The sequence below is a fragment of the Ambystoma mexicanum genome, chromosome 4q, assembly GCF_040938575.1.
Source record: "Ambystoma mexicanum isolate Mex_15411 chromosome 4q, UKY_AmexF1_1, whole genome shotgun sequence".
Taxonomy (NCBI): Eukaryota; Metazoa; Chordata; class Amphibia; order Caudata; family Ambystomatidae; genus Ambystoma; species Ambystoma mexicanum.
The window spans coordinates 33,203,122-33,221,684 of record NC_090928.1 but is presented as its reverse complement, the minus strand read 5'-3'; the positions used below and the strand labels follow the sequence as shown (position 1 = coordinate 33,221,684).

The window sequence follows — 18,563 nt, the reverse complement described above, 5'->3', positions numbered from 1 at the left end:
TATTCTTCACCTGGTGCATCTCTCATCTGTAGCAGGTTTAACAAAAACAGGCATTAGGGGTCGTGTAAAAGTAAATGGTTTCTCTATTTAAAAATAAAAGTGAGGGAGCCCACTAGGGGGCGCGGAAGGAAATGGTCGCCTGAACCTCAGCTCCCCTCTCAACGGGGACTACAGAGAAGATATAGAGAAAATCCCAATCCGAAACCTGGGAAACAAATACAAAATAGGAGTGCTTAGACTCAGGGGTACCCGGTGGCACACCAAACCCCACACTAGGGGGAAAGATAATTGTGAAATGCTCGAGCCCCTCCCCCACTGTTAGGGAGAATTCTCTTCTAAGGCTAATTTCCCAAACCTAGTGAGTCCCCCAGCAGCTTTGCTGGATTTTTTGGGGTTTGTTTTTTTTCTCCTGCTAAGAGTGAGACTCTTTTCCTCCCACTCAGGCATGATTTGAGGTATGTCTTTGACTTTTTGTGTGCTTATGGGCTATGGGGTATTTACTCAATAGGGTATCATCTGTTTTTCATGTGTTACACAGCACCCTCAGTGCAGTAACACAGGGGTGTCTTAGCGACCCCCAAACATAGACTCCATACCCTGGGACTGACTACTGTCTCCCAGGGCATGTAAAGTCACCATTGACTTTACTAGTCCTAAATTGTGAACAGAACCAGTACAAACCATCATATTGTGGAAGTACTGGAAGGGGTTAATTATATTGCCCCTGGTCTGTTTTCAAGGGGGCACTAATCAGTCCCCCCTTGTCGAGTTTCTGGCTGGTGGCAGTGGTTACCACGCAAAATATTCCACCGGAATTATTCCTATGGGATTTTCCCATTGATTTTAAATGCACCACTTTTTGGTGCAATGTTAAAGATACCGCTGGTTTATTTATTTAATATTAAATCAACGGTTGGGTCTTTTTGCCAGAACTCTTTTCTAAAATGGCGTTTGTGTCCGTCTCTGTAACTCTAACCAAGGTCGAGTCCTTTGTTCCACTTTTTGGTGGGCTTCTCCACAGAAGCCCTCCAAATGGTGCCACCCTGTCTGGGTTCCACAGGATGTGTGGGTAGGGGAATTGGTGCCCAGGACTGCGTTGCCTTAGCAACCCAAGTCACACTCTATTCTGATTGGCCCGGTGGTGAGCCGCCCGGCTCACCACTTAGCATGTGTGAGTGACAGCTAGGCTGTTGAATGGGGGGTTTTCTGCATAAAAGCAGGGCCTTTGGACTGGAACTTCAGAAGTCACCACAGGACCTAAGAATCCGAAGAGGGAAGAAGCTGAGCCATCTGCAACGACGACACCACCGGTGAAGCCCTGGTGCAACGAACTCACCACTTTCCCAACGACAAGAGAAGATCTTTGGCTGGACGAGTCTTCTTCCTCTGAGCTGGTGGGACCAACCAGTTTGCCCCTTTCGCCTTCCAAAGACGTCTCTTGGTCGAATCGCCCGTGCCAAGCACCCCGGCTGCCGGATAGCCAAGCTTCACCACTTTGACTGCGAATAAAAGGAACGCACCTTTTACCGACGAACTCCGCGGCTGGTTTCATCCCTGTGCAGTGCATCGACTCCACGTTTCCTCAACGAGATCCTCTCTTCCCCTGGTCGAAACAACAAACTGCAACCACTGCCAGGAACAACTGCCACCGCTGGAGCTTCCTCTCTCTTTAAGGTACTGTGTCCTGCCTGGCCTCCCCTTTGCCCAAGGTGACCCTTAAATCCTTGGCTTTCCAACTGGGTTGGCCCCAGACCTTCTAACTTTACCTTCTTGAATCGCCCCAACCTCTTTTGAACATTCTGCAAAGACTTTTAGTGCATTTTAAACCGTGTGATCCTGGGCACATTTCGCTTTGCTCCCTTTAAAGTGGGCCTGGCCTATGAACTTTGGCTCTACAGTGTATACTGCCTTTATTCCCTTGCTGAGAACTCCTAAAAGTGTTTATTTCTATGCTCTGCCTTTTTCTCTCCCTTTAACTTAACTATTGGAGTGCCATCTAGGTTACGCGCTCGCATCTGTGTTAACAAATCGTGGTGTTTAGACTCTGACTTGTCTAATGGTTATCAAGGGAGGTGTGTATACTTTACCTGACTGTGTTTTAACTTGCTTTTGATTTAGAGTGCTAGTATATTGCCTAAAGTGTGTTTTAAATAAAATTATATACTTTTTATACAAAGCTCTGGTCAGTGTTTGTTTGCTCTACTGTGTTTTTAGCCCTATTGTGTATACTCTATATACTGCCCTACTCTTCTTGAGAGAAGTCTGACTGCTCAGCCACAGCTACCAGGTAAATCTGGGTGGTACAGACTGCTACCAGTTGGGTTTACTGCTTACTCCTGTAGTCTTAATCTTTTCGCAGTGGTCCCCAAGGGAACTGCACAGGATTCTGCCTAACACCCACCGAGCGCCGAACATCGCGGCCTGGGGGCACCCGGTACCAAAATGCTGAACGAGAACCATAACGGCAAAGAGCCCTGCAGAGGACCGTGACTTGTTAGAAGCAGACTTCCCCCGAGGGGCCGCTAGCCCTCAAAGATACGTCTTCCGCTGGCTTTCCTGAACCAGAGCACCGGAAAAAGTGAGTAGGGAGGAGGCGGGCCTCATGGTGCGGGGTTCTGAGCTGGGAGGAGGAGAGCAAGGGAAACTCTGTGACTGCGCAGCCCCCACCCGCACTGCCCGTTTGGGTGTCCGGCCATAACAGCAAATCTCTTCAGTGTCATGAAACGAGGACCGAACGCGGGGACACAAAGAAAAGGGAGATAACCCCAAAGAGAACGTACCCGGAGGAATTGAGGAGCAACACAGAGAGAGGGCGCCGTATAGATGGCAGTTGTAAACTAAAGACGCCCACCCCGGCCAGACCCTACCCTTCTCAGCCACAAGTGGAAAGCGGCCAGAAAGGTGAAGCGGACGTACAGCTCCCAAAACCCCAACAGTAGACCGCTGACAAAAAGACAATCGCTCCACTGAGGGGCGGCGGGGGCCCGCAGATGTGCAGGCAGCTCTCCGTAGTGAACTGAGGCCGCAGACAAAGGATACACAAGGAGGGGGCAGGCTCCGCTGGGTGAGGACTGGAGCAAGGAAAGAAGCCTGAAACGAGCACCCACCTGCCCCAAACGGTCCCGCCTGCATCCACCAGACACCCCGGCGCAAGTAGGGATGAGGCCCAAACAATCCTCAGAATGTTCGCACCCGGAAGATCAAATGAAGCCAGGATCACTGGTGCGAGGACCCGTGTAGTGAAGAAGCACCAAGCGAAGCAAAGGTGAGAGGCGCTCCCCCCCTCCCCCGCTAACCAGAGGGTTTATGAAACTGCTTGCGAGGGCCCATAGAGGAGGACAAGCATTCCAAAGGAGGGCCACGATCAATAGTAGTTGCGTTTCTCAGCTGCAAAGAGAAATCAGAGATCCTCCTTAAAGCCAAGCAGTCTTCAGTTCCACAGCTCCAAGATAAAGATATTTCAAGACTTGTCGAACTTCACGCTGGGGAGAAGGAGAGCATACAGGCCGCTCACGATGTGGCTGACGGAGCAGGCTGTGCGCTACAGATGGGGTAACCCTTCGAGCTGACCTTTGAGTTCAAAGGTGAGGCCTATAGAGTTGTCACCCCTGAGGAAGCAAAACAAGTGTTGAAGCACCGAACAGATTCAAACGGTGACAGAGCCCCTGCTGGACCCGGTGGGGCCCAGGCACCCAAGGCTCAAAACACGGAGGGACCCCCCCCCCCCTCCTCAGTGGCGAATGGGAAACAAGGCGGGGAGAAAATACGCCAAACTGAGTCCAACGTCACCTACAAAACCGCCATGAGAAGGTAAAAGGGATGTTAGGTTACACAAGCTCCAGCAACACAAACATGAAGCAAGGAACAGGATTAATAAAGGGATTCCCTCGCGAGTGATGAGTTCCGAACCTAGTGGCCCTCAATTCCAAGAGGGCGTCTCAACCCTGAGGACCTAGGACAAACACAATGACCGTGGGTCAGTTAGTGGGTTAGTTTTGTTAACAGTTCAGGGGAGGTGTGGGGGTGGGACACACAGACAAGCAGAGGTACACACGAGATACAGGGAACAAGATGTCACTCAAAACAAAGGGCCGCGCGGGGATGGAGCATGCAAAAAGGTGCGACCCAATACTATGATGGCAGCGCCAGATGAAACAGGGCCAGGGAAAGCGACCCCGAGGGTGGGCATGCTAAATGTTAAGGGGCTTAATTCACCCACCAAAAGATCCCTAGTGATAAGGGAATTTGATAGGGCTGACCTAGACGTGCTTTTTATCCAGGAAACCAGGCTCAAAGCAGGCGAAGAGAAGCCATTGCAAGGGAGGGGGGTGGGTCAGACATACTGGGCCTCATCAGATCATAAGAAAGGGGGAGTAGGCCTGATACTCCACAAGAGAATCAGACCGACAAACCCAGTGGTACAAGCGTCAATGGGAGGCAGGCTCCTGGTGGTTCGGGGCGAGTGGGAGAACTCACTGATCACCTTTGAAGGGGTATATACACCCAACCAAGGCCAAAGGGTGTTTAATGAGAGGGCCCGCTCCATGATAACAGGGAATAGCAGAGCCCCCATAGTGATAGGGGGGGGGACTTTAACACATGGGCATATCCACAGATGGACAGGCAAGCCACACAGGCACTTGCCAGGGACCTCTAGGGAGGTAGGTAGCAAATTCCGGACCAACCTCACTGAGGCAGACCTGGTGGATGTCTGGAGGACGACCAATCCAGCATCCATGAGATGTTCACCAGAATGTATTGCTTGTTGGTCAACAGAGAAACCAGCCCCAGAATTAGCCATAGTGATATTCGACCCATAGGCTGGTCAGACCTCGACATGGTCACAACAATACTAGACGTGGAAGGGCTCAACCGTCGAGACTCCAAATGGCGCTATAATGAATTCTTGTGGAAGGATAAAGTCTACTCAAGAGAACTAGATAAGGCAATACACAATACTTCCAGATGAACGATAATGAGGTGGTGGGAATTACAATGGTATGGGAAGTGGGAAAAGCAGTCTGGCGGGGTCACCTGATGAGGTAAGGGGCTACGCGAAAAAGAGAAAGGAGGCTGCAGGAAGAGAAGCTGGGGAAAGAAATGTCAAACTTGGAGGGAAAGCTGCATACTCTGGGGTCTTACCGAGGTGAACACTTAAGAGACCCTAAAACAGAAAAGGGAAGAGCTGAAAGCACTGAGAAAGGGAGAGGTTCTGTGAAAATTACCATTTACTAAAGCAGAAGTTCTAAGAAAAGGGCGACAAGGCTAACGGAATAGTAGCTTTTATACTAAGCCCAACGCGCTGAGAGATGGGTTGAGAGGATTAAAACAGAGGAGGGGGGCTGGGCACAATCCCCAGAGGAAATAGCCAACCAATTTGCCAAATGCTACACAAACCTATACACTTCAGAGGGAGACGGGACAGAAAGGGAGATGGGAGAATACATTGAGAGGTCGGGACTAAGCCATTTAACGAGCTCAGAACAATCCCTCCTGGACTCACCCATAACCCCAGACGAAGTGAAAGCGGCAATTAGAAGGCTTCCTTTGGGAGGGCCCGCTTGAGAAGATGGCTATACCATGGGCTTCTACAAGCACTTCGTTGAGACCCCTTCCCCACAACTCGCTAAGGTATTCAATCATATACGGGAATCTGGTCAGGCGCCCCCATTCTTTTCAGTAGGGCACATTGTGATAATCTCCAAGGCAGAAAAGGATCCCATATCCTGCAAGTCCTACCATCCGATTTCGCTACTAAATACAGACGCCAAGGACTATGCGAGAGTCCTTGCCACATGCATGGAAGAGTTTATGCCTCGCCTGATCCACTCAGACCAGGTGGTCTTCATAAAAGAAAGACAAGGGGCGGACGCAATGCGAAAGACTCTGAACGTCATGGAACACTCCAGGGGATCTGATGGCGATCATGCGCTGCTCAATATGGACTCTGAGAAGGCTTTCGACAGGGTTGAGTGGGCTTTCCTCTGGGCCATACTGAGAAACATGGGTTTCGGAGAGCGATTTATAAGGGGGATACAAGCAATCTACAAAAACCTAAAGTGCAGAGTGGCGTCAATAGCAAACTTTTTGAAGAATTTAGCATGACCAGTAGAACCAGACAGGGGTGTCCCCTCTCGCCACTCCTTTATGCTCTCTCCATCAAGCCCCTTGGCAACATAATCAAGAAAGATTGTACAATAAAGGTGATTGTGGTTGGTGGCACAGAATACAAACTGGCTATGTTTGCCAACGACATACTAGTCTACCTAACAGATCCCAACTCAGCCATACCAAAAGTGTTACGAACTATAAATGAATTTGGCAAGTGGGCAGGACTTAAAGTCAACGCAGAAAAGTCCACGCTCTTCCCATACAAGGACCCTACTCCCCCAATCGTGGGAGACACCATCACAGGGGGAATACCCACTGCACACCAGAACTTAAAATACCTAGGTGTCAAAATCACGAAAAAGACAGAAGACCGGAAGACGTTTACGAGGCAAACCTTCCCCCATTACTGCAATCAAAAGACCTGGAAAGATGGGGCAAACTTAGTGTTGTGGTTTGGATGCCTAAACGCCATAAAAATTGTAATATTGACCAAAATTCTGTACCAATATCAGATGCCCCCAATTGCCATCCCCGAAACCACTTCATAGAAATAAAGGCCATGTTCCTAAAATTCCTATGGCAGGGGACGAAGCAGCGCATTGCCTACAGCACCCTAATCCAACCAAAGGAGTAAGGAGGAACAGGGCTTCTGAACCCCTATACATACTATCGAGCGGCCCAATTTCGTGCCCTGGTGCCACATCTGAGAGGAGACGCACAGAAGCAGTGAGTGGCTTTCAAAAACCACCTACTACGGCCGGTGACATTGGGAGAATGGCTATGGGCCCCCAAAAATGCATTCCCCACTAGTGTAATCACCCACTTTGCACTGGGATCGCTCCTGAAACTGTGGTGGAGTAGAGGAGAAATGAAAGGTCTCACGACATGGCCTTCCCCCATGAGTTGTGGGTCCCCCCCATAAGGAATGAAATCCAAGAACCAAATCGTTATCAAAAATGATATGAAGCAGGCCTGGAAAGAGCAGGTCAAATTATAAAACCTAACGTGTGCATATCAATTCAAGACCTGGAAACAGGCCTACAAATTGGGCCACTGGGAGTGTTTATATTCTTACAGCTAAAAGGAGTGCTACTGACACTGAAGTGGAAAGAAAAGTTCCATAGGGACCTCACCCTCCTCGAGAAAATACTTGGTGAGACCCTCTCAACCAGGGGCCTTATCTCACAGTATATAGATCCCCGATAGGCGAAATAGGAAATAGACTTGATGGCCTTAAAAAAAGATGGAAGAAAGACCTAGGCCCAATGATGTCAGATCAACTATGGTCGCAAATATGCAGGTCTGCACAAAAAAAACTCCATCTTGACGCAATACAAAGTGCACAGAATAAAATTACTACACAGATTGCAGTACGACCCCAAAAGGCTCTCCAAACCTTTTGAACAAACCAGCCCCCAATGTTGGAGAGGATGCGGTGCCCAAGCCGATTACTGGCACATGTGGTGGTCATGTCCCAAAACCCAGACATACTGGAAAGAGGTGCTGACATGGATTGGGAAAATAGATTAGGGAAATAGAATGGATTACCCGGGAATGTGACCCTAGACTGGTGTTATTTGGACTTGAAGAACAAGAAGACCATTGGAAACGAGCCCCCCACATGACACACGTCCTTCTGCTAGCAGTCAGGGTCTGCATCACCATGAATTGGAAATCCCAGACCCTCTCATCAGAAGCCACCTGGGCCCAGAAAGCCAGAGAACTCTACGAGATTGCAAAAATCACAGGCGCCATCCATGAGATTTCCCCAAGCATACAAATGGAGTGGGCGCCCTTCCTTGAAGCCTGCAAATGACTTGAATCACAAACTGCTGCTGTTTTTGTTCCCCACGAAACTGAGTGTTAACATCCTGAAGACTAATGCCTTTTGCTCGTCCCGTCCCACGGGGGGGGGGGGGTGGGGGGAGTACGGTGGGGCTGGGGGTGTTTTGGGGGAGTTAAAGTTACATTGAAAACTTCACATGCGATGTGTTGATTATCCTATCAAATATACTAATATGTTGAAGTTTAAGATCGCATGTCATGAAAATGCTCAATAAAGTAAGTTTTGAAGAAAAAAAAAGTGAAAGCATTTTTCCATGTTTTAGCTTTCTTATTTGTTTGTTGAATAGGGTGTTGCAGCCAGTGCTAGTCATTTGGCCGGATATTCCTCGGTCCAGGATCCGCAAAAATGTCTCCTCCAGGAAATCTATTTGCTTTCATGTAATTGATCTGCTTTTATTGCCGAAGCCGGGTCTCGAAGTCGGGACCAGAGTCTAGAGAATTACCTACTAGACTGTCTAATTATAGGTCTTGTGAATATGCCTGTTGAGATTGTATTCTGTAGAAAATATTTAAGTACAGCTTTGTAGGTTTAAAATATGCGCACCTTTTCATAATTTGCTTGCAACATTATAGGAAACACTCCTCCTTACTTGGGTTAGTTTCCAGTTGTTAATAATGTATTAATGTCCTGAAATGCAAATGCTTATTTATTGGGTCGTGGGCTAAGAAACATCTTCTGATTCACCTACTACCTGCGTCGCTGATGGGATCCTACAGTTAATAATTTCCATTTCCAGCACTGAGTAGCAGTACAAAAAGGTTATCTTAGAGAGGAAGTGTCTTGGTTAACCACATCTTGCCTGCAAACTGCATTATTGTTTCTGTGTCTGCTTTTGAAGTCGGAATGTTCAGAATGCATCCAATACCAGCAGTTATTGACTTCATTCTTAACATTCTGATTGGCTGAGAGGAGGTCAATAACGATCTCCATGCTTTAATTAAAATGATGTAAAACAAACGCCTTATTTATTCACATAGTACTATTGGTTCTCTTTGAACTTTGCCCTTATCTGGGAAGGCTGGACACACACAGAATGCGACTATGAACTGAAGGAAATGGGCGACGTTGTGATGTTTGTTGGCTTTAATTGCTCTGTATGTTAAAAAGACTGTGTAGAAGATGCCCTTCATTTTATTGTTTCGCTGGAATTTGCCATTTAGATGGGCTCTTCTCAGCAGCTCAGTTCAGCGCTAAAATGGAGGTTCGCTTTGACTGTTCGGTTTGCACGTCGTGAGTGAACTGACTTGGAAGTAAAGCTCTAATTTTCTGCTGGGAATGCCTTCCTCCTCCTCCTCCAGCAGTGCTATGGCTTGGGTGGGGTCTGCGTTCTGTATCACGCTTGTCATAGATACTCTGCAGATTTCCCCCAGCTAGCCACGCTCGTCTGATAGCAGACGTTCGGCGCTCCAGGGGGTTTAGGCGAACGACTTTGCATAGACTCACGCATCCAAGGGGAGTTGTCTTTGAAGTACGGTGGAGGTAGGTGATTCTAATACTTAAAACCTGTTTGATTATTTTCCGTGAAAAGTGTTGCACTGCGTGCTGAAGCCATACACCATGCAAAAGCAAACAGATGTTGCATTGTTTGGCAAGGGAGTTGGTGCTCGGTTTTCCCTGCCGGATTTTCTCTGGGCTGCATCCCTTGCCTCATTTTTAAATTGAACTCTTGCGAAGCTCTCTAGGGGCAGTGTTCCGGATGAAGCTGGAGTTCGCTGGCTATACTTTGATCAAAAGCAGAAGGTTAGTGTTGTAGATTGTTAGCCGTGTTAAAAATAATACGCGTTTGCAGTCTGGATCGTATATTTTTAGTGAACGCAGTTTCCCCGACGACAACCCCCCCCCCCCCCGCTGTACTTTGGCTGACCAATTTTGTTATGGTCTGAAAAGCAACACAAATGATTTCGTATTCATGTATGTGTTGATATTTGTGAGGTATTTGAAATGTGCTGTTCAAAGCTACTAAAACATTTCGTTCAAGTTGAGCTTCGCACTCCAAAGTAAATTTCATACATCGAGTGCTTGGTTCATTAGGGTCCAAAGTCCTGAATTCTGGCAGGTACTTGATGCATGTTGACTTAAATAGCTCATGGGAAAACAGTAACACTTATTCGTACTGTATTATATGTAAGCATGTCAGGCAACTGTCACAAGTGGCCAAAGTGTTATTCATTTAACCGCAGGACGAGGACACTTTAGTACGGGATGGGAAGGGTGGGCGGTTGAGTTCCTGTACGGACGACTTTTGTTCCATTGTGTGATGTAGCTTGAAGCCACACTTCATGGAAATCTTTCAACAGCCCCCAGTTGCTGTCAGAGCCAATGGCCATCATGATCTCGGCAGATGTAATCGCCTTCTCACTGAAGAAGGCTGAATGCTGCAACCAAGGGAGATGCTCACTAGGAGTACAGTCGTATCCCTGTGTTTTGATGTAATTTTGTGCAACTCGCTTACAGAGCTTGCATCACAGTGGACCTCAAAACCCCAACTGGTCATATTTGCTTGAACTCCCACGTCACATCCCTTTTCCGCATACTGTATGGGACGTCCCTGGTAAGGAAGTGACTGGAACCTTTTTGCACTGTAAAAAAAGCGCATTTCCCATTTACAGCACGTGACTGCGGGTATGACCAAGTACCTCTAGCCCTGCACTCCGGGGCCCCCTCTGTCCTCATGTCTGCACAGACTGCATCAACACTGCTCCGCATTAAGCACTGATTTTAGGCTGTGCTGCTGCGTTTCCCAGTGTTTTCTTTTAATTTGGATTTCTTCACAATCATCAATAACAGCTCAGTGTTACTCATCAAGCTGTTCACACCTTAGAGGTTCAGTAATTGATGTTATATTTGAAACAACTCGTGTTTGGAGCTCATGTACTATCATGATAGCCACCGACTCTAATTATGGTGATGATTAAAAAAAAAAAACGGACTAGGAAAAAGATCCAACTATACAATATGCTCCGTATCTAGATGGGATTGTGAATGTTAGTATGTGCCACACTTAGAATTTAGAACATTAGCCTGCGCCGTATCTAGATAGGATAGTGAATGTTAGTATCGGCCATACCTAGATGGAACCTGAATGTTAGCATGTGCCACACTTAGAATTTAGTACATTAGACTGCGCCATATCTAGGTAGGATTGTGAAAGTTAGCACGCCCATACATAGATAGAATTGTGAACATTGGCCTTTGTCACACCCGGATAGGATTGTTGAATGTTAGCATCTGCCACACTTAGAATTGTGAACATTAGCCTGCGCCGCATCTAAACAGAATGGCAAACGCTAACAAGTGCCACACTTGGATAATATTGTAAATGCTAGCAGGCGCTTCACTTAGACGGAAGTCGGAAGGCTAGCCATTGACCCACTTAGATGGAATTGTCAATGTTAGTATGTGCCATACTTAGATGGAATTATGAAGATTGTTATGCGGAACACTTGAAGGAACTGAGAATGCTAGCGTGTCCCAGACTTAGATAGAATTGTGCACGTTAGCCTGTGCCGCATCTAGATGGGATTGTGAAAGTTGGCGAGGGCCACACTTAGACAGAGTTACGTAGGTCAGCAATTGCTACAGTTAGACAGAACTGTGAATGTTAGCATGTTAAATGTCATATAACCCACTAACCAATATAAGCTCAAACTCTCTGCATATTCAAAAGGGTACTGCATATGATTCTGCCTAACAGGGAGGCCGGCGTTTGGCGAGCTGGTTGGTTCCACCAAGCTCAAGGGAAGAAGATTCCTTGCAGATCTTCTCGGTTGTTGAAGTTTCGGTTGATTCGGACCTGCAGCAGGGCTTCACTGGGATGTCCAGTAGTTGCAGCAGTCTTCCTTCAGCTTCTCTTCGGTTCTCCCGATCCAGTTGCGACTATGCCTTCTAATTCCCAGAGACTTGCTTTTAAGCAGTTTCCCCCCATTCACACATCATGGCTGTTAATCACACAGCAGGGTGGCTAGCCAATCAAACTAGAGTGTGACTTGGGTCTCCAAGGAGACCCTGTGCAGGGGACCCTGAAACCCCTCCCTCCATCCTGTCCACCCAGACACTCAGGCGCCTAAGGAGGGCTTCTGTGCAGAAGCCCGCCAAAGGACGGCGAACAAAGGAACCAAACCTGGTTTGGTGCACAGAGTAAAACACGAGAAAGTCCTTTACACAAAGAAATGGCGAATAAACCCGACCGGAACCAAATAAAAATAAAAGGGCTCCAGCGGGTTAGAGTTTGAGGCTACCACCATAGCCTCTAACGGTACCAAGGCTATTTTCATATAAATGGTAGATACCACTGCCACCAGCCAAATCTTAGAGAAAGGGGAACGAAATAATGTTCCATGAGAAACAGACAAAAAGGGATAACTGTTAACCCTTCCAGTACTCTATGGAAAGATAGGGTGTACTGGGCCTGTAGATTTAAAAGGACTAGTAAAGTCAATGGCAACTTTACATGTTCTGGCAGACAGTAGTCAGTCCCAGAAAATGGAGTTTAAAGTGGGAAGTCTAAAAAGACAACCCTTTATCACTGCACTAAAGTGCTGTGTGACACACAGTAAGAAGATGATGCCTATGGAGTGGGTGAGACTCCATAGTCCATGAGCAAATGTAAAACACTTTGAAAATGAAAAGTTCAAAGCCCAAAAATGTAGCAAAAGAGCTGGAGCGCTCTAAGGTAGAGAAAATGTAGCACTTGTGTGAGAAATCTCCCTAACACCGGTGCATGCCAGTCATGAGCAGATTCAGCAGATGTGCATCATGTGAGGGCTCCTTCCTGGCTTCGATCACCACATACTCTTGTTTAGAGTGGGGTTGAAGTACTGGTGGGACTTCTGTGCAGTGTGCGACGCCCTGACTATGAGGTCATTTTGAAACCTTCTCTCCAGGTTGTGTGGGATTTTTTTGAGATCTTATTCCCAGGTTATCTGAAGACATTCATGGAAAGGAAAGCCAAAACTGGCAAACAGGACAAGGTTAGTCGCCTTTTCTCTAAGGCACCCCTGCAGGGAACTCCTTCCTAGGGAGAATCCAGTGGAGCCTCGTACCAGGGCCTGTCCCAAGGTTAAAACAGAGTGGGCGATAAGGGGACAACTGACTACCAGAGTCGTGAGCGAAGTAAGCCCAACAGAGCAGTTTTGCAGTACGAGACTCTGCATGTGTGATATTTGTTTTGTGGAGCCCGCATTTGGTTGGTGTTACGGAGCAGCTGTATCTGTGTTCGCCTATTCAGCCAGGGAGCATTCGTCTGTTCGTCTTGAAAGGTTTTCTTTTACTGGTCTCTGGTTGTTAAAAACCCACCCCAAACGCAAATGCGCACAAGAAGTCACGGCCAAAGTCAGCCCCACAGAGCAGTCTTTTAGTTCTGCGGGTTCGCGGCCGTGGACCTGGACCACTGGTGTTAAACATTCCTCGCTATCTGGTAGATGATCTACAGCTTGTAGTTGGGCAACGTGAAAAAGGCCGGAGCAATTGGAACATTCAGGCTGCTCTTTGTCGGCAATTAGCTAAACCGGCTGGTTAATTTCAATTTGGCTATTTATTCAGTTCTCTCTTCTCTGCTTTATGATAAATTATGGGAGAGCAGGAGGTTTTTAATAACAAAAACGATTTCACTTAAGGAGCGGTGCAAAAATAGAACCATTGGTAATAGCCTCACAGTTGGACTCATGAGCAGCCATGTCCTTCACATCGGAATTACCATTGCCTGCATCGCCCAAAGTGGCTGTGGTCGCCCCCCACCCCTCACCCAGAGTCTTACCAGCCTCTCATGCAGACTAGGTTAGAGGGGGTCGTTGTGACAGCCCCCAAGGGGAAAATATGGGATCCAAATCAGTTGCCTCCAATTTCTGAACAATGCAGAAAATAAAGTGATAGACCTGCAATGTCCTACAACATCAGGAGTGATTGGGGCCTCAATGCTTGTTGGTTCGGCCCAAACGGGGCAAGTCCATTTGGTAACGTGTCGGGTTTGCTCGACAATACAGGAGGTCGAGCAAGTGGACTCTGGATCAGAGGAAGCTTTTTTCCTAAATACTCCTCCTATTTTTTCTGAGGTGGCAGATAGGGACTCAGCCTCACAGATAACATCGAAATCTTCAACCCCTGCTGCTGCACAGCACAAAAGACTTGCATCAATAATTAAGAACATTGATTAAACAGCTGCAGGGGCTACAGACCCGATTCTGCTAGAAGTAAATCAGGTCTTGAGTTCATTACCAGTGTTGTTTGAAAATCTACAGCGTGATTCTCAATCTCATGCCGTACTGTTGGATTTTGGGGGAAACTGAATTCCATGGGTGTGAGTGTACATAGTTCCACAGTGGAATTAATACCAAATGACCAAGATGCAGGCTATGAGTCTGTATTTGAGAAAGGGCCCCCTACTCCTGTTTATCCTTTGGACAGGGGTCATGACCACAGTTTAAGAAATGAGAAAGTGGTTATAGTTCTGGGGGGTGGTATCTCAGCTGCTCCCATACCATCCAAATCCTTGGTAAAACCTAGTGGCAAACAACAAAAGAAATCCAAAAATGTCAAACAAACCAAAATCTCCAATTCAAGTAAAAAGCCTTTCTTTAATTCCCTATCAAACCCAGTAAGAAATGCTCAGACCTCTTAGCTTGTAGGGAGACTGGAGGCAGCAGTACTCTTTTCTGGGGAGGCCTTAGCCAGGGATAACCATCCACTGCCCTCTAGGGTAGCTCAGTCGGTTAAGGCAGCCGTAGAGGGAGTAAGGGTCTCCACTAAGGATTCAGCTGCTCAGACTCTCGTAGTGAAAATCAAACTCAATGCGATCTAGGTCCTTCACTTCTTAGCTTAGATGGAGATGAGACAACCTTGCGAGGTCAGTTGGGAAGGCCCTCAGTGGGGGCAATTAGTTCTGCGAATTGCGTAAACACAATGGGAGCATGGTCCCTAGTGAGGAGCTCCAAGGTGTGGGAAAGGGTTAAGCGAGGTGGTATAGTATGCAGGAGGCAGCGCTTCAAGCAAGATAATCAGATGGGAGTGTTGGGGTTATCAAAATCCTTAATGGAGGTCCCTGGCGATGCCAGGTTATCTTAAGACCTATTGAAGAATGAGGGGAGAATATATGATTTTGCAACATTTGGTTCCCTGCTTAGGCCCAGGGGGCTAGTGGGCATCAGGTAGGAGGAGGAAGAAGGCCCCCAATCCACCCTCCAGTATAAGTGACAGGAAGTTAGGAAAAAGAGAACAAATGGTCAAATACATAATATGCAGAGGGGTTGGATGCTTAAAATTGAAAGTGTACTGTACGAAAATAGACATATTTTGAAAAACCGCTCTGGTATTCTGAGGGTGTTTTCAGAGATCTCCTGTTTAAGGGCTTTTTCTACAAAAGACCTTGAAAGAGTTAATTTCCCCTATACCAATAGAACTGATGTAACAACGGTTATGGAGCTGTCTAGGATTGTTTGTGACCTCATAATGAGCGAAATGACATCTCTCTGGCAACTGGGTTTCAAACTCGCCCAGATTGAGCTCCAGTTGGGGCTGATTATGAGGGGGGAAGAGTGATGAGGTCAAATGATGGTTATGATTTTGAGTCAAGAGCTGTGTTTAGCTTAGAAAATAGGGATGGTACTATCACTAAGGAGTCTTAGTAGAGCCATTGAGAGGAAGGATTGGGCCTGGGCCTCTGGTTCCATTAATGAAAACCCACAAGCGAGGCAGAGGGAAAGATACTGGTAAAGTATCAGTTCTATCTTGGAATAGTCATGGTCATAGTCATTTATATACACACACCCTATTTTAGGGAAGTCCCTACGTCATTACACCATTATCTTTATACAAGAAATGTGGGTGCTGGAGTTGCCTGTTGTTGATGGATATGTGTCACTATTCTGTCCAGCTGAGATGGGGTGTAGGGGTAGAAACTCGAACGGCCTGGTAAGACTCATAAAAGAAGGTGCAAGAGTAAGGGTTGACCATGAGATGCATGAAAATAAAAGCATACTTGCTGTTCAAATAAGCCCAGATACAACCGTCCCGTGAGGTGTAGCCTTGGATCTTCCCAGAGTGGATCCCTGCCTCTATCATTCCTATGCATGTCTACTCCTCCTTTTAATGCCTGGTGTGCAGGCTCACTCTCGCTCCTGGCTGCGCTCTTACTGTAGCTACTATCTACCGACCGCCTGGCCCGGTTAGCTCCTTCCTCTGAGTGGGCAAACCTCTCCTCCTCCCTCCTTGCCTCTACCACTCAACTCCTCCTCCGAGACCTTAACATCCACCTGGATGCTTCCTGTCCTTCCTCTGGACGCTTTCACAACCTCTGCAATTCTTTCACGCTCTATTCCTCCCTCTGGCTCGACTCACTCTGCAGGGCACACCTTGGATGTTCTGATCTCCTCAGACCTCCGCCTCTCTAACCCTCTCACCACTCCTCTCTCCTGGAGTGATCACTTTCTCCCCTCCTCTCATCTCTCTCTCTCTACTCCTCAGGCCGAGCCAACTCCAGCACTGCTACACACCTTCTCGGTCATCTGACCCATACAGCGTGTGTCAGTTGAGGCTTTCATTCTTCTATCTCTGACACTCTTGATGTACTTCCCCTGTCATGAGGATCCGCTTGAAACCCAAAGCCAAGTGCAACTCTTGGTACGACTAAGACCTCGTAACCCTTAAATGCAAAAGTAGGGGGGCTGAGAGGAAGTGGAGGGCATCGGGCTCATCCGCTGACAGACTGCCCTGCCCCCTGCTCCAAAGGCAGTTCCGACTCTCTGTCAACACTAAGAAGAGAGCTCACATCCAAGCCTGCCTCTCTGCAGCATCTAACAACTCGGTCGAACTCTTTAAAATCTGCACGGAGCTGGCCAATCCTGCTGCAATCTCTACCTCTCCTGTTCCCTCCCAGGTCCTTTGCATGGCCTTGGCTTCACATTTCATCTCTAAAATCCAGGACATCCTGTCCTCCGTCTCCTCCTCCTCTCCTCCTTCCTCTACTCTTTCCTCTACCTCTAGCCTTCCTATGGCTGCCTCTCCTCCTCCCTTCTCTTCCTTTCCTTTGTTCACCCCTGATGAGGTTTCTAGACAAGTCTGATCTATGAAAGTCTCATCAAAACAGGCTCTTCCCTGTTCGTCCAAAACCATCAAGGACCGTATGGACACCCTGGCTCCAGCCTTGGCCGACTTCTGCAATCACTCTTTCACAACTGGAACCTTCCCTTCCCCCCTGAAACACTCCCTTGTGCACCCTATTAAGAAACCCTCAGCGGACCCCTACTGCCCGACTAACTATCGCCCGATCTCCATTACTCCTTTTCTGGGAAAACTCTTGGAAAAGCTGGCCATCTTCCAGCGTAACCTTCACACTAAATCTGTTGGTTGTCTCCATGACCATCAGTCTGGCTTCAGAGTGGCCAGAAGCACGGCAACTGCTCTCCTGAACATCCGTGAAGACCTGCTCTCAAACCTTGACACTAACCATCCCTCTGTCCTCATTCTCCTCGATCTCTCTTCTGCTTTTGATACTTTCAACCATGCCATCCTTCTCAACCGTCTCCGTGATAACCTGGGTATTAGTGATCAGGCCCTGGCCTAGCTGACCTCCTTTCTCTCTGACCGACCCTCCAAGGTCCAACTTGGGTCCTTCCTCTTCTCTATCTCTCTCTCTCTCTCCCTCCCTAACTCTGGTGTTCCCCAGGGGTCTAATCTTTCTCCTTGGCTGTTCAACCAATACCTGGCACCTCTCGCCCAATGCATAGGTGCTCTCTGCTCCAACTTTCAGTGCTATGCGTATGACTCGGCTTGCTTTCAGGCTCCCCTCAGCCTCCTCTTCTCCCTCTCTCATCCAGGATTTTCTGCCGCAATCCAGTTGTGTGCCGCCAATGATCTCTGCCTTATTGCCAGTAAGAAGGAGATCCTCATTGGCTCACCAGCACCTTCCTTTTCTCTCACTCTCTGGCCACCCACTCTGGGTCCGCTTCCTACTCCTACCTGTGAGGCTAAGAACCTGTGAGTCATCTTCAACGCCACACTCTCCTTCTCTCCTCACAAATCTGACGTTGCTAAGAAGTCAAACTACCAGCTGCACCTGCTCAGGGGTATTCTTCCCTTCCTCACATTCCCCCAGAAGCTCACTGTCTCCAGAGTTCTGGTTCTCTCTAGGCTGGACTACTGCAACAGACTCTTTTGAGGGGATTGGGTCCTCCGACGAATTCCATATCTGACAGTAATCACCACAGCTGTGCTGCTTCGGAAAATCTTTCGGCATCTGCGTCGTTGACGTCAATACGCTGTCCTCGAGGGCCTCCGTCGAGCCGACGTCACCTGATGTTATAAGTAGGACTCACGACGCCCGTAGCCTCGGTTCCGTTTTTTCCGCGAATGTATTTGCTTCGGAGATCTCAGCGCGGCTCGACTCTTCTGAGTTCTGTTCTTTTGGTTCCTCGAACCTGTTCGTTTGTGAAGTATATCTCATCATGTCTTAATCTTCTTCTACCCCGCGGCCGGGTTTTAAGAAGTGTCGGGACTGCGGGTCCAAGATGTCGCTGACGGAAACACACGACGCTTGCCTCCGGTGCCTCGGGGAGGACCACGGCACGGATGACTGTGTGGATTGCCAGTCGCTTACTTCGAAGGCCTTGCGGGA

The 18,563-nt window shown here is 47.9% G+C and overlaps 1 protein-coding gene across 18 annotated transcripts in view; it reads left to right on the top strand.

Annotated features, from left to right (window-relative positions):
• EPB41L2 (erythrocyte membrane protein band 4.1 like 2) overlaps positions 1–18,563 on the top strand; it is a 1,866,207-nt gene that overhangs the window by 352,315 nt on the left and 1,495,329 nt on the right. The window contains exon 1 of one of the 18 annotated variants that reach the window (XM_069607387.1): positions 9,305–9,436. The exons of 16 other annotated variants lie outside the window; for them this stretch is intronic. The gene's annotated coding sequence lies outside the window, so the exon portion shown is untranslated. Of the gene's footprint in view, positions 1–9,304; positions 9,437–9,564; positions 9,698–18,563 lie in introns of those variants that run through there. One more of the 18 variants, XM_069607388.1, reaches the window with a different exon arrangement.